At 37.9% G+C, this 12242-nt stretch overlaps 1 protein-coding gene across 2 annotated transcripts in view; it reads right to left on the bottom strand.

Moving 5' to 3' along the window:
• The window catches only part of FGF14 (fibroblast growth factor 14), a 589777-nt gene that overhangs the window by 394427 nt on the left and 183108 nt on the right, over positions 1 to 12242 (bottom strand). The gene's annotated exons all lie outside the window — the stretch shown is intronic.

Below are 12242 nucleotides of genomic sequence, written 5' to 3'. Positions count from 1 at the left end.
ATAACTACATAAGCCAACAGTCATAAAACCGTGTTGATGGACTTATGATACATAAATATTTGTACTTACAATGTACAGGAGCACAAAGAAGAGGGAGGGAATAGAGCTGTATAGCAGCAAAGTTTTTATGTGACTGATATTAAGTTGGTATTGACCCAAACTAAATCTTTAAGATAAGATGTTAATTGTAATCCCCAGAGTAAACATTAAGAAAATAACTTTAAAATAGAATAAAAAACAATAGAGGAATTAAAATGATATACTAGAAAAGATTTATTTAGCACAAAACAAGACAGTAATGGAGAAACAAAGAGAAAAATAAGACATATAGAATACAAGTAGAAAAATGGCAGATGTAAAATCTACCTTACCAGTAATTATATTAAATGTAAATAGAATAAACACTCCAATCAAAGGCAGAGATTGACAGAATAAACAAACATGACCCAATTATATACTGTACTGAAAATAGGTTTTAGATTTAAGTCACACATAGTTCAACTACAAAAGGATTGAAAAAGATATACCATGCAAACTGTAACAAAAAGACAGCTAAAGTGACTATATTACTATCAGACAAAATACACTTTAAGACAAAAATTGTTACTAGAGACAAAAGACATTTTATAAGAATAAAATTGTCAATCTATCAAGAAGACATAAAAATTACAGGTACATATGTACCTAAAAACAGAGCCTGAAAATGAGTGAAGCAAAACCTGACAGAACAGAAAGGAGAAATAGACAATTCAGCAATAATAGTTGCCGATTTCTAAAATAGAACAACTTGGTAAAAGAGCAAAAAGGAAATAAAAGATATGAATAACACTATGAAACAGCTAGATCCAATAGGCACACATAGAACAGTCCTTTTAAAAACATCAAAATACAAAATTTTCTCAGGTGCACATAGAACATTCCCCAGGATAGATTACATAATAGGTCATATATGCAGTACTAGGCCATAAATGTAGTATATGCACATGACAGAATACTATTCAACTATAAAAAGGAATGAAATATATACTTGCTTCCACATGGATGAACCTTAAAAACATTATGCTAAGTGAAAGAAATCAGACAGAAAAGACTACATATTGTATGATTTCATTTAGATGCAATGTCTACTGATGTAAATGCAGACAGAAAGTAGATTTCTACTTTGCCAGGGCTAGGGGAATGAGTGGGAGAATAAAGAGTGACTGCTCATGGGGGAAAGCATTTCTTTTTGTAATGATGAAAATTTTCTGGAATTAGGACGTTCACATGGTTTCATGAAAACAGTTAATGCTTCTGAATTACAGACTTGAAAGGATGAATTTTATAGTATGCAAATTATATCTCAAGTTAAAAAATATTGGGAGGAATTGAAAGGTTGGTTGATAAAAGAAAACTAATTTGTTTATTGAAAAAATTAATCATATATTTTAATAAGGACATAAATATGATGATGGTGGTGATAGCTAAGATTAATTAACCTATACAAAAATTCTGTGAAGCAGATACTTTTTTTACTCCCAATTTTCAGATAAAGAAAATCAAATGTAGAGAGGCAAGGAAGTCTATTAAAGTTATCCACCTAGGAAAAAAAGTAGCAAAAATGGAATTCAATCCCAGGTCCTCAGCCATTAGCAGTGGTGATGTCCCTACTCTTGAGATCACATTTTACTGGTAGAAACAGACAAGTAGACATATAATAGTCATCAAATAAAAAGAAATCTGTAATGGAGAAAAATGAATGGGGGCAACACAAAAGACGGTTCTGAGTTTCTCAGGCAGAAAGGACAGGAACATTCCTGGCAGATAACTAGAGGAACTGGAGTCCTACAACAAGGATTTCAGACATTTTCTTGATGACTTTTGGCATCTGTTCTCTGTCCCTACTGCCTTAACTCATTGCACTCCCCCTACACACAAACACACACACACACACACACACACACACACAGAGAGAGAGAGAGAGAGAGAGAGAGAGAGAGAGAGAAGCATGGCATAGGCAGTTTAGATATCAGCTGAGCTTATAACTATATAAATCAGCTGACACACACATTTTAAGTTGAATTGGTTTCTTACTCAGCTTGGTTTGAAGGCCATGCTTACATACTTTATAGACAAACCTTTAGGTACAGGAGCCTATCTCCTGAACATTTGGAATTCTTTCAAGTTCTTGTTTGAAGAGTTAATTGAAACTCACTTTTGACACAATTATTAGTAGTCTATGCAATAAACTACCATCCTAACTGTGAACAAAATATATGTAAACTGCTATTAATGATATAAAAGGAACAGCACCAAGAATCTGCAGAGGCAATAGTCACTGTCTCAAGCACAGAAAGAACATCACATTTGGCTAATGATTTTTCTGATTAAATTTGTTGCAGACAGACAGAAGACAGAATTAGATCAGTAGTGAGTTTACAGAGTAGCATTAACAATGAGAAAGGAATTGAATCCACAAATGTCACTTTGGAGAGAGGAAGCAGGATGTATATGTCCTCTCTTAATAGATTAATTAGGATAAACTAAACAGCATGTTCAGAAAGTTTATAGGATTGGCAAATAATGTTTTGGTAAGGTCATTATAAGCCATTCAATGGCTATTATGATCGTAATTTACAGCCGTGACAATTGTCTAGACAAGAGGATTAAGACATTACTGGTTCCAATTTTAATTTGAAACAAAGCTAACCGTATCATATTAAGTGTCCTAGTCTTGTGGCCTCTAGCCACTGGCTGCAAATGTTAAACTCATTTGTTGTTTTTCCCAGAACAGCTAACAGGTCTGGGCAGAGGCAGGAGAAAGAAACGAGTCAATTGTAAAGATATTTGGATTCAAGAAAAGAGACTCAGGGAAGAAGAAAGATCCTTCCTACACAGCAATGTTATCCAAACAGCAGGATTCTCAGATTGCCTGAGAGTGAACATCCCATAAACAACCTCCAGTCAAGAGAGGGGTGGCTGTTTTCTCTTTTGAAAAGAGTCCACAGCTGAGCACAATACTCTGTTTCTCCTGCCCTCATGACTTAAGCTTAAAGCAAGATGGAGGGTACTGATCTGAATGAAAAAGAGAAAAAATAGAAGGGAAAGACCCATCACTGTGAGTGGGATCTGGTAGGACAGTTCCTCAGGATCACAGTTAGGGGTAAAGATTGTTAGACCTGCTACTCATTTGCATTTGATATCAAGTGAACTTCATGTAGTTCTCCTACTGAAGTTTTATTACACTTTCTAAGGCAATTTCTTCCTAACATTTCTCTATTAGTCCTTCCACAGTGTATATCAGGTAAGAGTTAGAGGTGGACTGTTTCGGAATCACCCTCAGGGTATGCTGTCAAGCTCCACCCACAGCCTCACCCCTCCACCAGGGGCTACACTGGAGGCTGTCCTGGCTTGGAGAGAGCAATGTGAGGTTGAGATAGGGTTGTGCCTTCTCCTAAGACCTTGGCCAAGTCAGTCTACTCTGCTGGCCCTCAGTTTCTTTATCTGTAAAAGGAGGAAGGTAAACTTATACTTTCAGAATTCTGCAGTTTTAGATGCCCCTTCCTTATAAAATCAATTCTTCAATTCCTTTAAAATCAATCAATAAAATATAAATATATATTTATATATACTTATATGTAAAATAATATATATACTTATATATTTAATATACTTATATAAATATACTTATATTTTACATATATATTTAATATATAATATATACTTATATACTTAATATAAATATGTTATATCTAATAAAATAATATGTTTATACAGAATAAAACAAATAATGTCAATTTATATGTAATTATTTTACATACAGAGAATAGCACACACAAATATACCATATACACAGAATATATTCTCATAGGGGTGTTTTCTAACAGCCTCTAAACAGCCCATACAAAATAGTTTCAGGTCACTACAAAATTATTTTAGCTTTCTCAGAATCAAAATACAGAAAAGCCTCCTGGCACACAGTAGCCCGCTCCTGACTCAGGCTGGTATTTAACCATGGGAAACGTCTGACTGAATAGGAACCAACACCCCAAACACACTCTCTCAGCAGAAATGGCCTCAGAAATGGCGATGAGCTAAACCATGTTTTCTCCCACTTGTGCACCTTAGCCCTCTCTTTATTGGGCACCAGCTTGTACCTGCTTCTCCAGCCTTCCTGGACATCCACACCCTGTCTCAGAGCTGCCATCTTCTGATTCTCAAAACACACTTTCTTCCAGGAAGGTTCTTCCTCCACCTCACCCATTGGAAGTTGACCATGGCAGCAGCAAACCACGGTGCTTCCATTAGACATCAACAGGACCCAAGGCACAGTGCTAGACAACAATCAAAGGCATAAACAATCTTCTGAGACTGAGGGTCTGTCATCCCAACTGGAAGAGGAAGTGAGATCACAACGGTAGGTAAGGTATCTTCCAACTATATAATTCTAGGACAAATCAGTCCACACTGATGCAAAACATAACACATATAAAATTTAATCGTAGCCTTCTAGGGAATATTACCCAGCCAGTGTTAATAATTCAAAGAGTGGATATTTCAGGCATGTGGGGTTTTCTGCTTCCACCGACATTATATTCTTTCGGCAGCTGCCTATTCCTCAAATTGCCTTTAGAAAGCCATAGGAGACTGAACTGCAATATGCAGCCAGGCTATTCATGCTGAAATTGAACAGAGCCTACTTCTGAGTGGGGAAATGGGGGGTGTGGCAATTTTAGTTCCTCCTTGTGAAGACCAGAGAAGACTTCTGCTCCGCGTGGCAAATTCTATATCCTTTCGGACTTCTTAAATATTGCTCCTGGAATTGACTGTCATTTATGTATTGGGAGGAAAATCTGCCAAAGTGATTTGATTATTCAAATGCCTTAAGGAATCATTAAAATACCGACCCTGTGGGATGAGAGGAGCCTCACCACACTTACCTGATGCCTTCCTCCTGCAGTCTTTGACATAGCTAATAGACATCCTCAGCCTCTCCACAGGGACTAGGTGTTTGAACTCACTGAGCAAACGGAAAGCACTTAGTCTTCACTCTTTGTCAAACTCTAAATCTAAAGTTACCTCAGTGAAGCCCCAAATTACCCTCTTACGTCTATATGTCGCAAGAGTGACCAAGGTCTTGAAATATACAAGGAACTGGCTCAAGAACAGAAACACTATGACTCCACTACTACCTATCTCTTAAGATTTGTAAAGATGTGCAGGCAGTTGTCTGTTTTATAACCTTTGCATCCATTCAGATTAAAATAAGTCTTATCCACAGAGAAGGCAAGTATTGGTTGCTTATTAGTTAGAATAGTCTAGTACCTTCATTTATTAGTGTTGTTCCTTCAAAAAATTAAAACACTCATACAATATGTCATCTTTTTAAAGCTTACCTCCTGCAATTTTACCTTTGTTAATAATTACAAACATATATCTAATAGTTACTGCACATTTTCTAAATGCTATCCAGGCCAGGTTAAGATTAGCTTTGTGTGTATTGTCTCATTTATTTTCAAAACAACCTGATGAAGCAAGAACTAGTATGCCTTGATGAAGATAAACAACTGGCCCAGATCACAAGGCTGGTTAGTGATAGAGCTAGAATCCTGATCCTTAACACTAGACTACCTGATGGATTACCAGTCCTTCAAAAGGGACCTTATTATCCAGCCTTATTTTTTTTCCACCTTTGCCCATTAGCATTTCATGTCTGGAGGACCGAGAAATCCTATAACTCGTCTCTCTGACTCCATGCTGTAACTTATTTCACAGTCCCCTAACCCTCCTGAAGTGTTGATTTCATCCTGCACCATATTATACTCATTCATGTAACCCAATCCTTCTGAAAAAATCCAAACTCACACACTCTTCACATTCAAAGCCCATGTGCCAAAACAATAGATCTTACTATTTCCATGTAAAAACACTGAATAAGCTTCTTTCTTCTTTCCCAAAATCACATTCCAAGCCCTAGTACATGCTCTCTCCTTGCTTGAGATCCTGTTCCTTTTGCACTGGCCAAGGTTCTCAAGCCCTACTTCCTCCAAAAAGCTTTCCATATAATTTAGCAGTTATATTACACTTTGGGGACTCATCTTTACACTGGTCTAGGAAAATAATTTCTGCTTCAATAGAAAGAACACAGGGCTTGGAATCCAGAGACCTATGCTGAAATCCTAGTTTCTGTGATTTTACTTAATATCATGTAGCCTCAGGGTTTGCATTTATGATGTGGAGTCATTACTCTCTGTGTCACAGGGTGGCTATAAGGATTAAAATGAAATTATAAATACACACAAATATATGTGTGTGTTATATATATATGACTTATATGTGAATATAGATACATATGCTTTTATACACACACAAATAATAGTTTCAAAAGCTATAAAATGTTCTAAAGAGGTAAAGAAGCATTACTGTGTTTTAACTGGTATATAGAAATAGAAAGAGATAGAGAGATAAATCGATCTTAGATTCCTAGAGGGTAGCAACCTTTTTTGTTGATATCCTTCTCAGGTTCTAGCATAAGCCTACATTAAGAATGCTCAGCAAATACATGAATACGAATTTTTCTAAGACCCTAGGGAGAAACCACTGTTCCCATACTACACATTAGAAGTATGTAAAAGCTCAAGAAACAGATCAGCGGCCAGCCAACTAGCCTGTAGCAAGTGCGGATCTAATTCTCATTTGAGATTTTTTTTTTTTTCAGACCAGGCTCTTCTGTCAGCTTTTTCCTTGATGAATCGGACTTCATTTTTACTAATGACATTCAGAGAATGTACTTGCTGTTTGTGGATAGCACCAAGTGGGTGGAGTGTCAACTACATTTGGAGGGTGTCACTGCAATTCAAAACAATCCTGACAACTTGAAGATGTGGACACATATAAACAACCCATTGAGAAGACCATACATTAAAAAAAAAAAAGATTAATTTCTTCTTTATTGAGTCTCCTCAAAAATGTTTAAAATGGGAACACTGAAAATTCAGATTCAGCGGACAATCTCTCCACGTTAGTAAATATTACTTAGGAACCTTTGACTCCATGTCTATTTTAAGGTCCTCCAACTTGACAAACACAGAGAATATGGAGAGGTTTGAAGAGAATAGCAGCCAGACCTAATGGATTAGTAAACTACGTCGTCGAACGTACACAGTTCACAGGAAAAGAAGAAAAAAGGTCTAATTGTACAGAAAAAGAAAAAGGAGCTAGCATCTTTTTCATATCCTTCTAGAAGACTCTCTAGATATAATTCCATGATCTTTCAAGTATTTTTTAAAATGTTATTTATATATTTGAGAGAGAGAGAGAGTATGAGCGGGGAAGAGGCAGAGAAAGAGGGAGTAGCAGATTCCCTGCTGAGCAGGGTGCGCTACTGGGGGCTGGGTCACAGCACTCAATCCCAGGACCCCTGAGATCATTACCTGAGCCAAAGGCAGACTGCTTAACCTCCTGAGCCACCCATGCGCCTCTAATTCCATGATTTTAAATCATCAGTTGTATCATTGAACATCCCTTCCAGGGCAGACACTGAAATCTCTTTTGAACACATGCCACTAATTGGTTAGCAAGAGTTTAGAGAACGCTACACGGATGGTCCAGAGGTCGAATGACAAGTGCTGAGCGTGATTCATTAGACAAAGTGGAGAAGAGAGTGGGGAAAACATTAAAAAATATATTAATTTGGTATGGTTGTGATCCTGAAGCTGAATACTGGGGGACAAGGATCCGGAGAGAGGTGTGGATTGGAAACTAAAAAGTAGCATTTCCCTATTTTCATCACTGGGGACAGACAGGAACACCTGCGCCTCCTTTGAGCCAGTGCACTGGGAAATGTTACCATGGCCTCTGTTATACTCAGTTGGTCCAAAGGGCCCACCAGTGTGCAGATATTGACCAGTGGGAGCATGTGGATGCTGCTAAGACTTGTTCTGACTCACTTATGGGGAAAGGAGTCTTGTTGGCAAGAAGTAAGGTTATGATATTTCATATGGGTTCTGGGAATGTGGTGTGTGAGGGTGACAGCCAGGGGGCAGAAGGAGGAATTACAAAAGTTCTGGAATCAACACTAGCCTGTTGTCAATATTACATAGAAAATATTCTTTCTATGCCACACTATACTCTGCTGTTTGGGGGGTAAAAATCCTTTTTAGCTGTTTCTTAGAATTAAACTAAATCATCCTAGCAGTATGGCTGTTGCTGACTTCACAACCTTCTTAGTTAGTAAGGGCGAACTCATCTTGGAAAAGGTCTGACCCTGGTGTTTTTAGAGTTACGTTTTTCATTTGTAATCCGAGTGCTATCCTTAAGCAATAGACAATTTGGCAAAATCTCCACTTCTGAATTCGTGGCACTACCCTGACCAATGGCATCAAAAGGGTTCAGAGTCGGAATACTGGAATGCTGGTATTTTTTTTCATGTTCTGCTCCAGATTATCTGAGAGGTGGAGAATGAAGAAAAGAGCCAATGAGCCTCTTTGTCAGAGCTTTGAAAGACAGTACTCACCTAGACGTTACCGCAGGCATCCCTAAATGCCTTCAATCTCAGTATAGCTAATTAATAACCAGATAAGGATTTCCCTAAGTGTATCCAAGGCTGAGATAGAGCAGGTTAGGAGGCCCTATTCCAGAACATGTACAAAGAACTGCAACCAAAATAATCCTAAACACAGAGTAAATTCTACTTTGGTTTGACACTGTAATATAGCATGCATTTTCCTTTGTTTTCACAGCAGTATATTTGCCTTCTCAATTCTGTTTTGTGTAAGCGAGCACTGTAAAAAATCAGTTTGCATTTCCCAAGAATGTATCAACAACTAATGAAGTGAGGCAGCCCGAAAAGGTCTGGGTGGTGACAAAAAAAATCCTTTACATATACATCTATAAATCCCAAATTGAATGATGTATATGCAAATTTTTGGTATAATTATCATAAGAAAAAATAAAATCCTGAATAACTCTGGGAAGATACCAAAGCAACTACAAAGTTGCCTCTGGAGAAAGGCACTGGGTGACTCTTCTCACATACTTGAGATTCAATTTATTACCATGCATTTATTACCTCCGGAAATATATAATCCATTGATTTGCATAAAAAATAAAACCAATGAGAGAACATTCATGGAATTAAATCATATTTATTATACTTCTCAAATCGGGGACGCTTATATTAAAAAATAAAATTCTCCTGAAACAATTCATTTTAAACATTTTTCCACTTTGCTTCATGCAGCCTAATTTTTTTCATGTGGAATTGGTTGCAATTCCTTATTTCTTCCCCTCCCAATTAACACAAGTTTTGACACCAATTTGTAAATACAATTTAACTCAATGTGACCATTTGCCCCACCCCCATTAAGTTTTATACAATTGGAAACAACTGCTAATTAAAGCTTAATTGTTACCTACTGTGCACTTTTCACTTAATTAGATAGGTAGCTTCTGTCAGAACAAGTACAGCTTCAACTGTACTTGGTGGAAAAGACCATACAGTCAGGTACAGTAGGAGGGTGAGCCTTGCAAAACTCGGGTTTTGATTGTGTGCTCCAGTTAAAACTTCTCCATTAGAACAGGGCAAACTGAATCAATGGCAACAGTAACCAAAAGGGTGACTGGACTCAGCTTTCAAATTCCGTCAGGTTCTGTAGGACTGAGGTCAAGAAGGGGAGTAGGTACATTTTGTGCCTAGCATTCTGCCTCCTGTTGCATTATCCTACAGTTGTCCCCAAACAACTTTTTCTTAGCCCATTTCGTTTCATTTTCTTGGGAGATATGCACCCTCCCCTCCCAACTCCAATATCTTAGTTAAGATTTGGGCTGGATGAACTGAACAACCTCACCTCCCCCACCCCCAGGGCAACTACCACCCCTCTGGGCCCTGCCTCACTTCAGTGGTCAGAGAAACAGAGGAACATGGGGATCAGGATAGAACAAGTTGGGCATGGCACCGTGCTTTGGTGGGTGCAGACTCAAGTATTTTTTATTCATCTGGGGGACAGGTGTCTTTATAATAAAACTGAGGGCAGGAAAGAGACAAATATATTTTTAACATAACAAAGCCACTGGTTGTATCACAAGGTGTACAATTAAAGTCATGTTAACATGAGGCAATGAAGTAGATAATGGAGGCGTGTCCTACAGAAAACAATTCAATGTCTAGGTACAAGGTAGGTTGGTTTTGCACTTCATGGACAAACTGATATGAATCAGATTGGAAGTATTCACCTCTTCTGCACACACTCACTCCAGCCCCATTGTGAAGACAGGAACAGAACAGCTTTCTTCCCTTCTGGTTACAAAGCCAACAGAAACCTAGAGAAAGGCTTTGGCTTGTGGCATTGGTCTACGTGTCTGTGTGTGCACACAAGTGCACATGTGCTAACTTGAGCTGTCTGACTTCTCTGAGCATTGGTTTTTGTATCTATAAAATGGGAATTATTTCTAATAGTGACCTTACAGAACTGATGGAATGACTAAATGAGATGCTAGGTGTGAAATGTTTGGCAGAAAACATAAAAACTGTTACTATCACCATAGTTAATGAAAAGTACCTAGAGGTATTATTCATAGACACTAGACATTATATGTGTATAACATATTATGCTGTGAGAAGTACAAAGTATAATGTATGGTCCCTGATCTCCATTTACCTTCAAGGTGTAGAGGGGGAGGAATTTATAAGACACAGCAAGAAACTGGTGACTTGGGCTTTACTTTTCAGAAAGAAAGAGTCCCCCCAAATGGGTGATACTGGATTGGAAAATAATCGTCAGAATGAAATAGAAACCGGACAGCATATGACCATCTCTTCCCCCAAGTAAGTTGAGAGACATAAGGAGACCTTCAGATATAATCCACCTAAAGTTCTCCCATGATCCAGTGAGTCTATGAAGAAACCAAAGGAGCATATCCAAAATGGGAAGTAAAAAGTGAGTACCTACGGAGCCGAGACTGGCACGCTAATGTTGGAGGTAGTGAGGATTATCCCCCACTAGGTTATCTTGCTGGAGATCCACGGACCACTCCCTCAGACTTCGCTTCCCCCAGAAAGTAGCTAAAGAACTTACCTGTGGCTGCTCCAAAGGTCACAGCATAAACTCACTTATGTGTTAGAATGAAAAATAAGGCATTTAACTAATTCGCACCAGTAAAAATTCAAGATACATACACACAGAGACACACATATGACTACACGGTGTTTACTTTTTCAAAGAGGATGTTGCTAGACCAAAAGAATTTGTATTTTCTGTCATTTCAGGCAGTGGTGGGAGAAATATTTGGGGGCATTGTTTCATCTTAAATTGCACCACAAACTACCTAAATGTCAATAATTCATTAAAGCTGTATATGATAAAATGTTCAGAAACAAATCTTCTCCAATACTTTGGATTCACATTTTCCTAATTCAGTTAATGTGAAGACTTCTAAGAAACACTCTTATACCTCTTAAACCTCTAAACTCAGGAAAACTGTCAGAAGACAATCATCAAAGAAAGCAAGCAAACTGACCTCTTTCCAGACTACTATGATTATCCAAAAAATGGGGAGAGGCAGGCTCCAAATTATTTTAGTAATCTTCTCCAAAAGAAAGAGAGATTCAAAATAACTGGAAAACATTTGGGCTGGAATTAAAATAACAAGGGCAATATTTGGCAATATTCTTCCTTAAAAGGAAAGAAAAGAGAGTCCAGTTTTATAAAAACTTAGGTGGTGCTCATAGACCTCACACAAAATTTTCTTTGGTGGGATTGTGCCACTAAGGACTCTCGCTTCACTAAAACTTTAATTTCTAAGATAAGTTCCAAGCTAAGTGTAGCATTTGAACGACATAAAAGCAATCCCTCCTCACTCGGCTGGTCAACCAGCACAGAGCCACTGAGGAGTGCTGATGGACAGGCAACAGGAGAAAGACAAGAATTACTACACTTCGATCCTTTCTCCTCATTCACCATCCAACACGCCATCAGAAACCAAGGCTGGCAAGCACTCTGAGATCCTGGAACTGGTAAGACACGAATCAAGGATCACTCACATAAAAATAAAATGCCTGCATGTGCAAAAGTGCCTTTATTTCTTGCGTGCTATTTTCTTGTATAATTCTCATATCCCTGGAGTCAGTACATGATGTCATTCTTCCATAAAAACAGTCATTAAAGCTTTTAAAAATATACATATTAGCAGATCATACACTCCTATCAGTTTATCTTGTGAATATCATAAATATCATGCACACAACAGATGGAAATGGCATAAAC

This window comes from Ursus americanus, chromosome 10 (genome assembly GCF_024610735.1).
Source record: "Ursus americanus isolate L20-20 chromosome 10, mUrsAme1.1.p, whole genome shotgun sequence".
Lineage (NCBI taxonomy): Eukaryota > Metazoa > Chordata > Mammalia > Carnivora > Ursidae > Ursus > Ursus americanus.
Note: the sequence above shows the minus strand (reverse complement) of the source record. Positions and strands in the feature narration are given on the sequence as shown.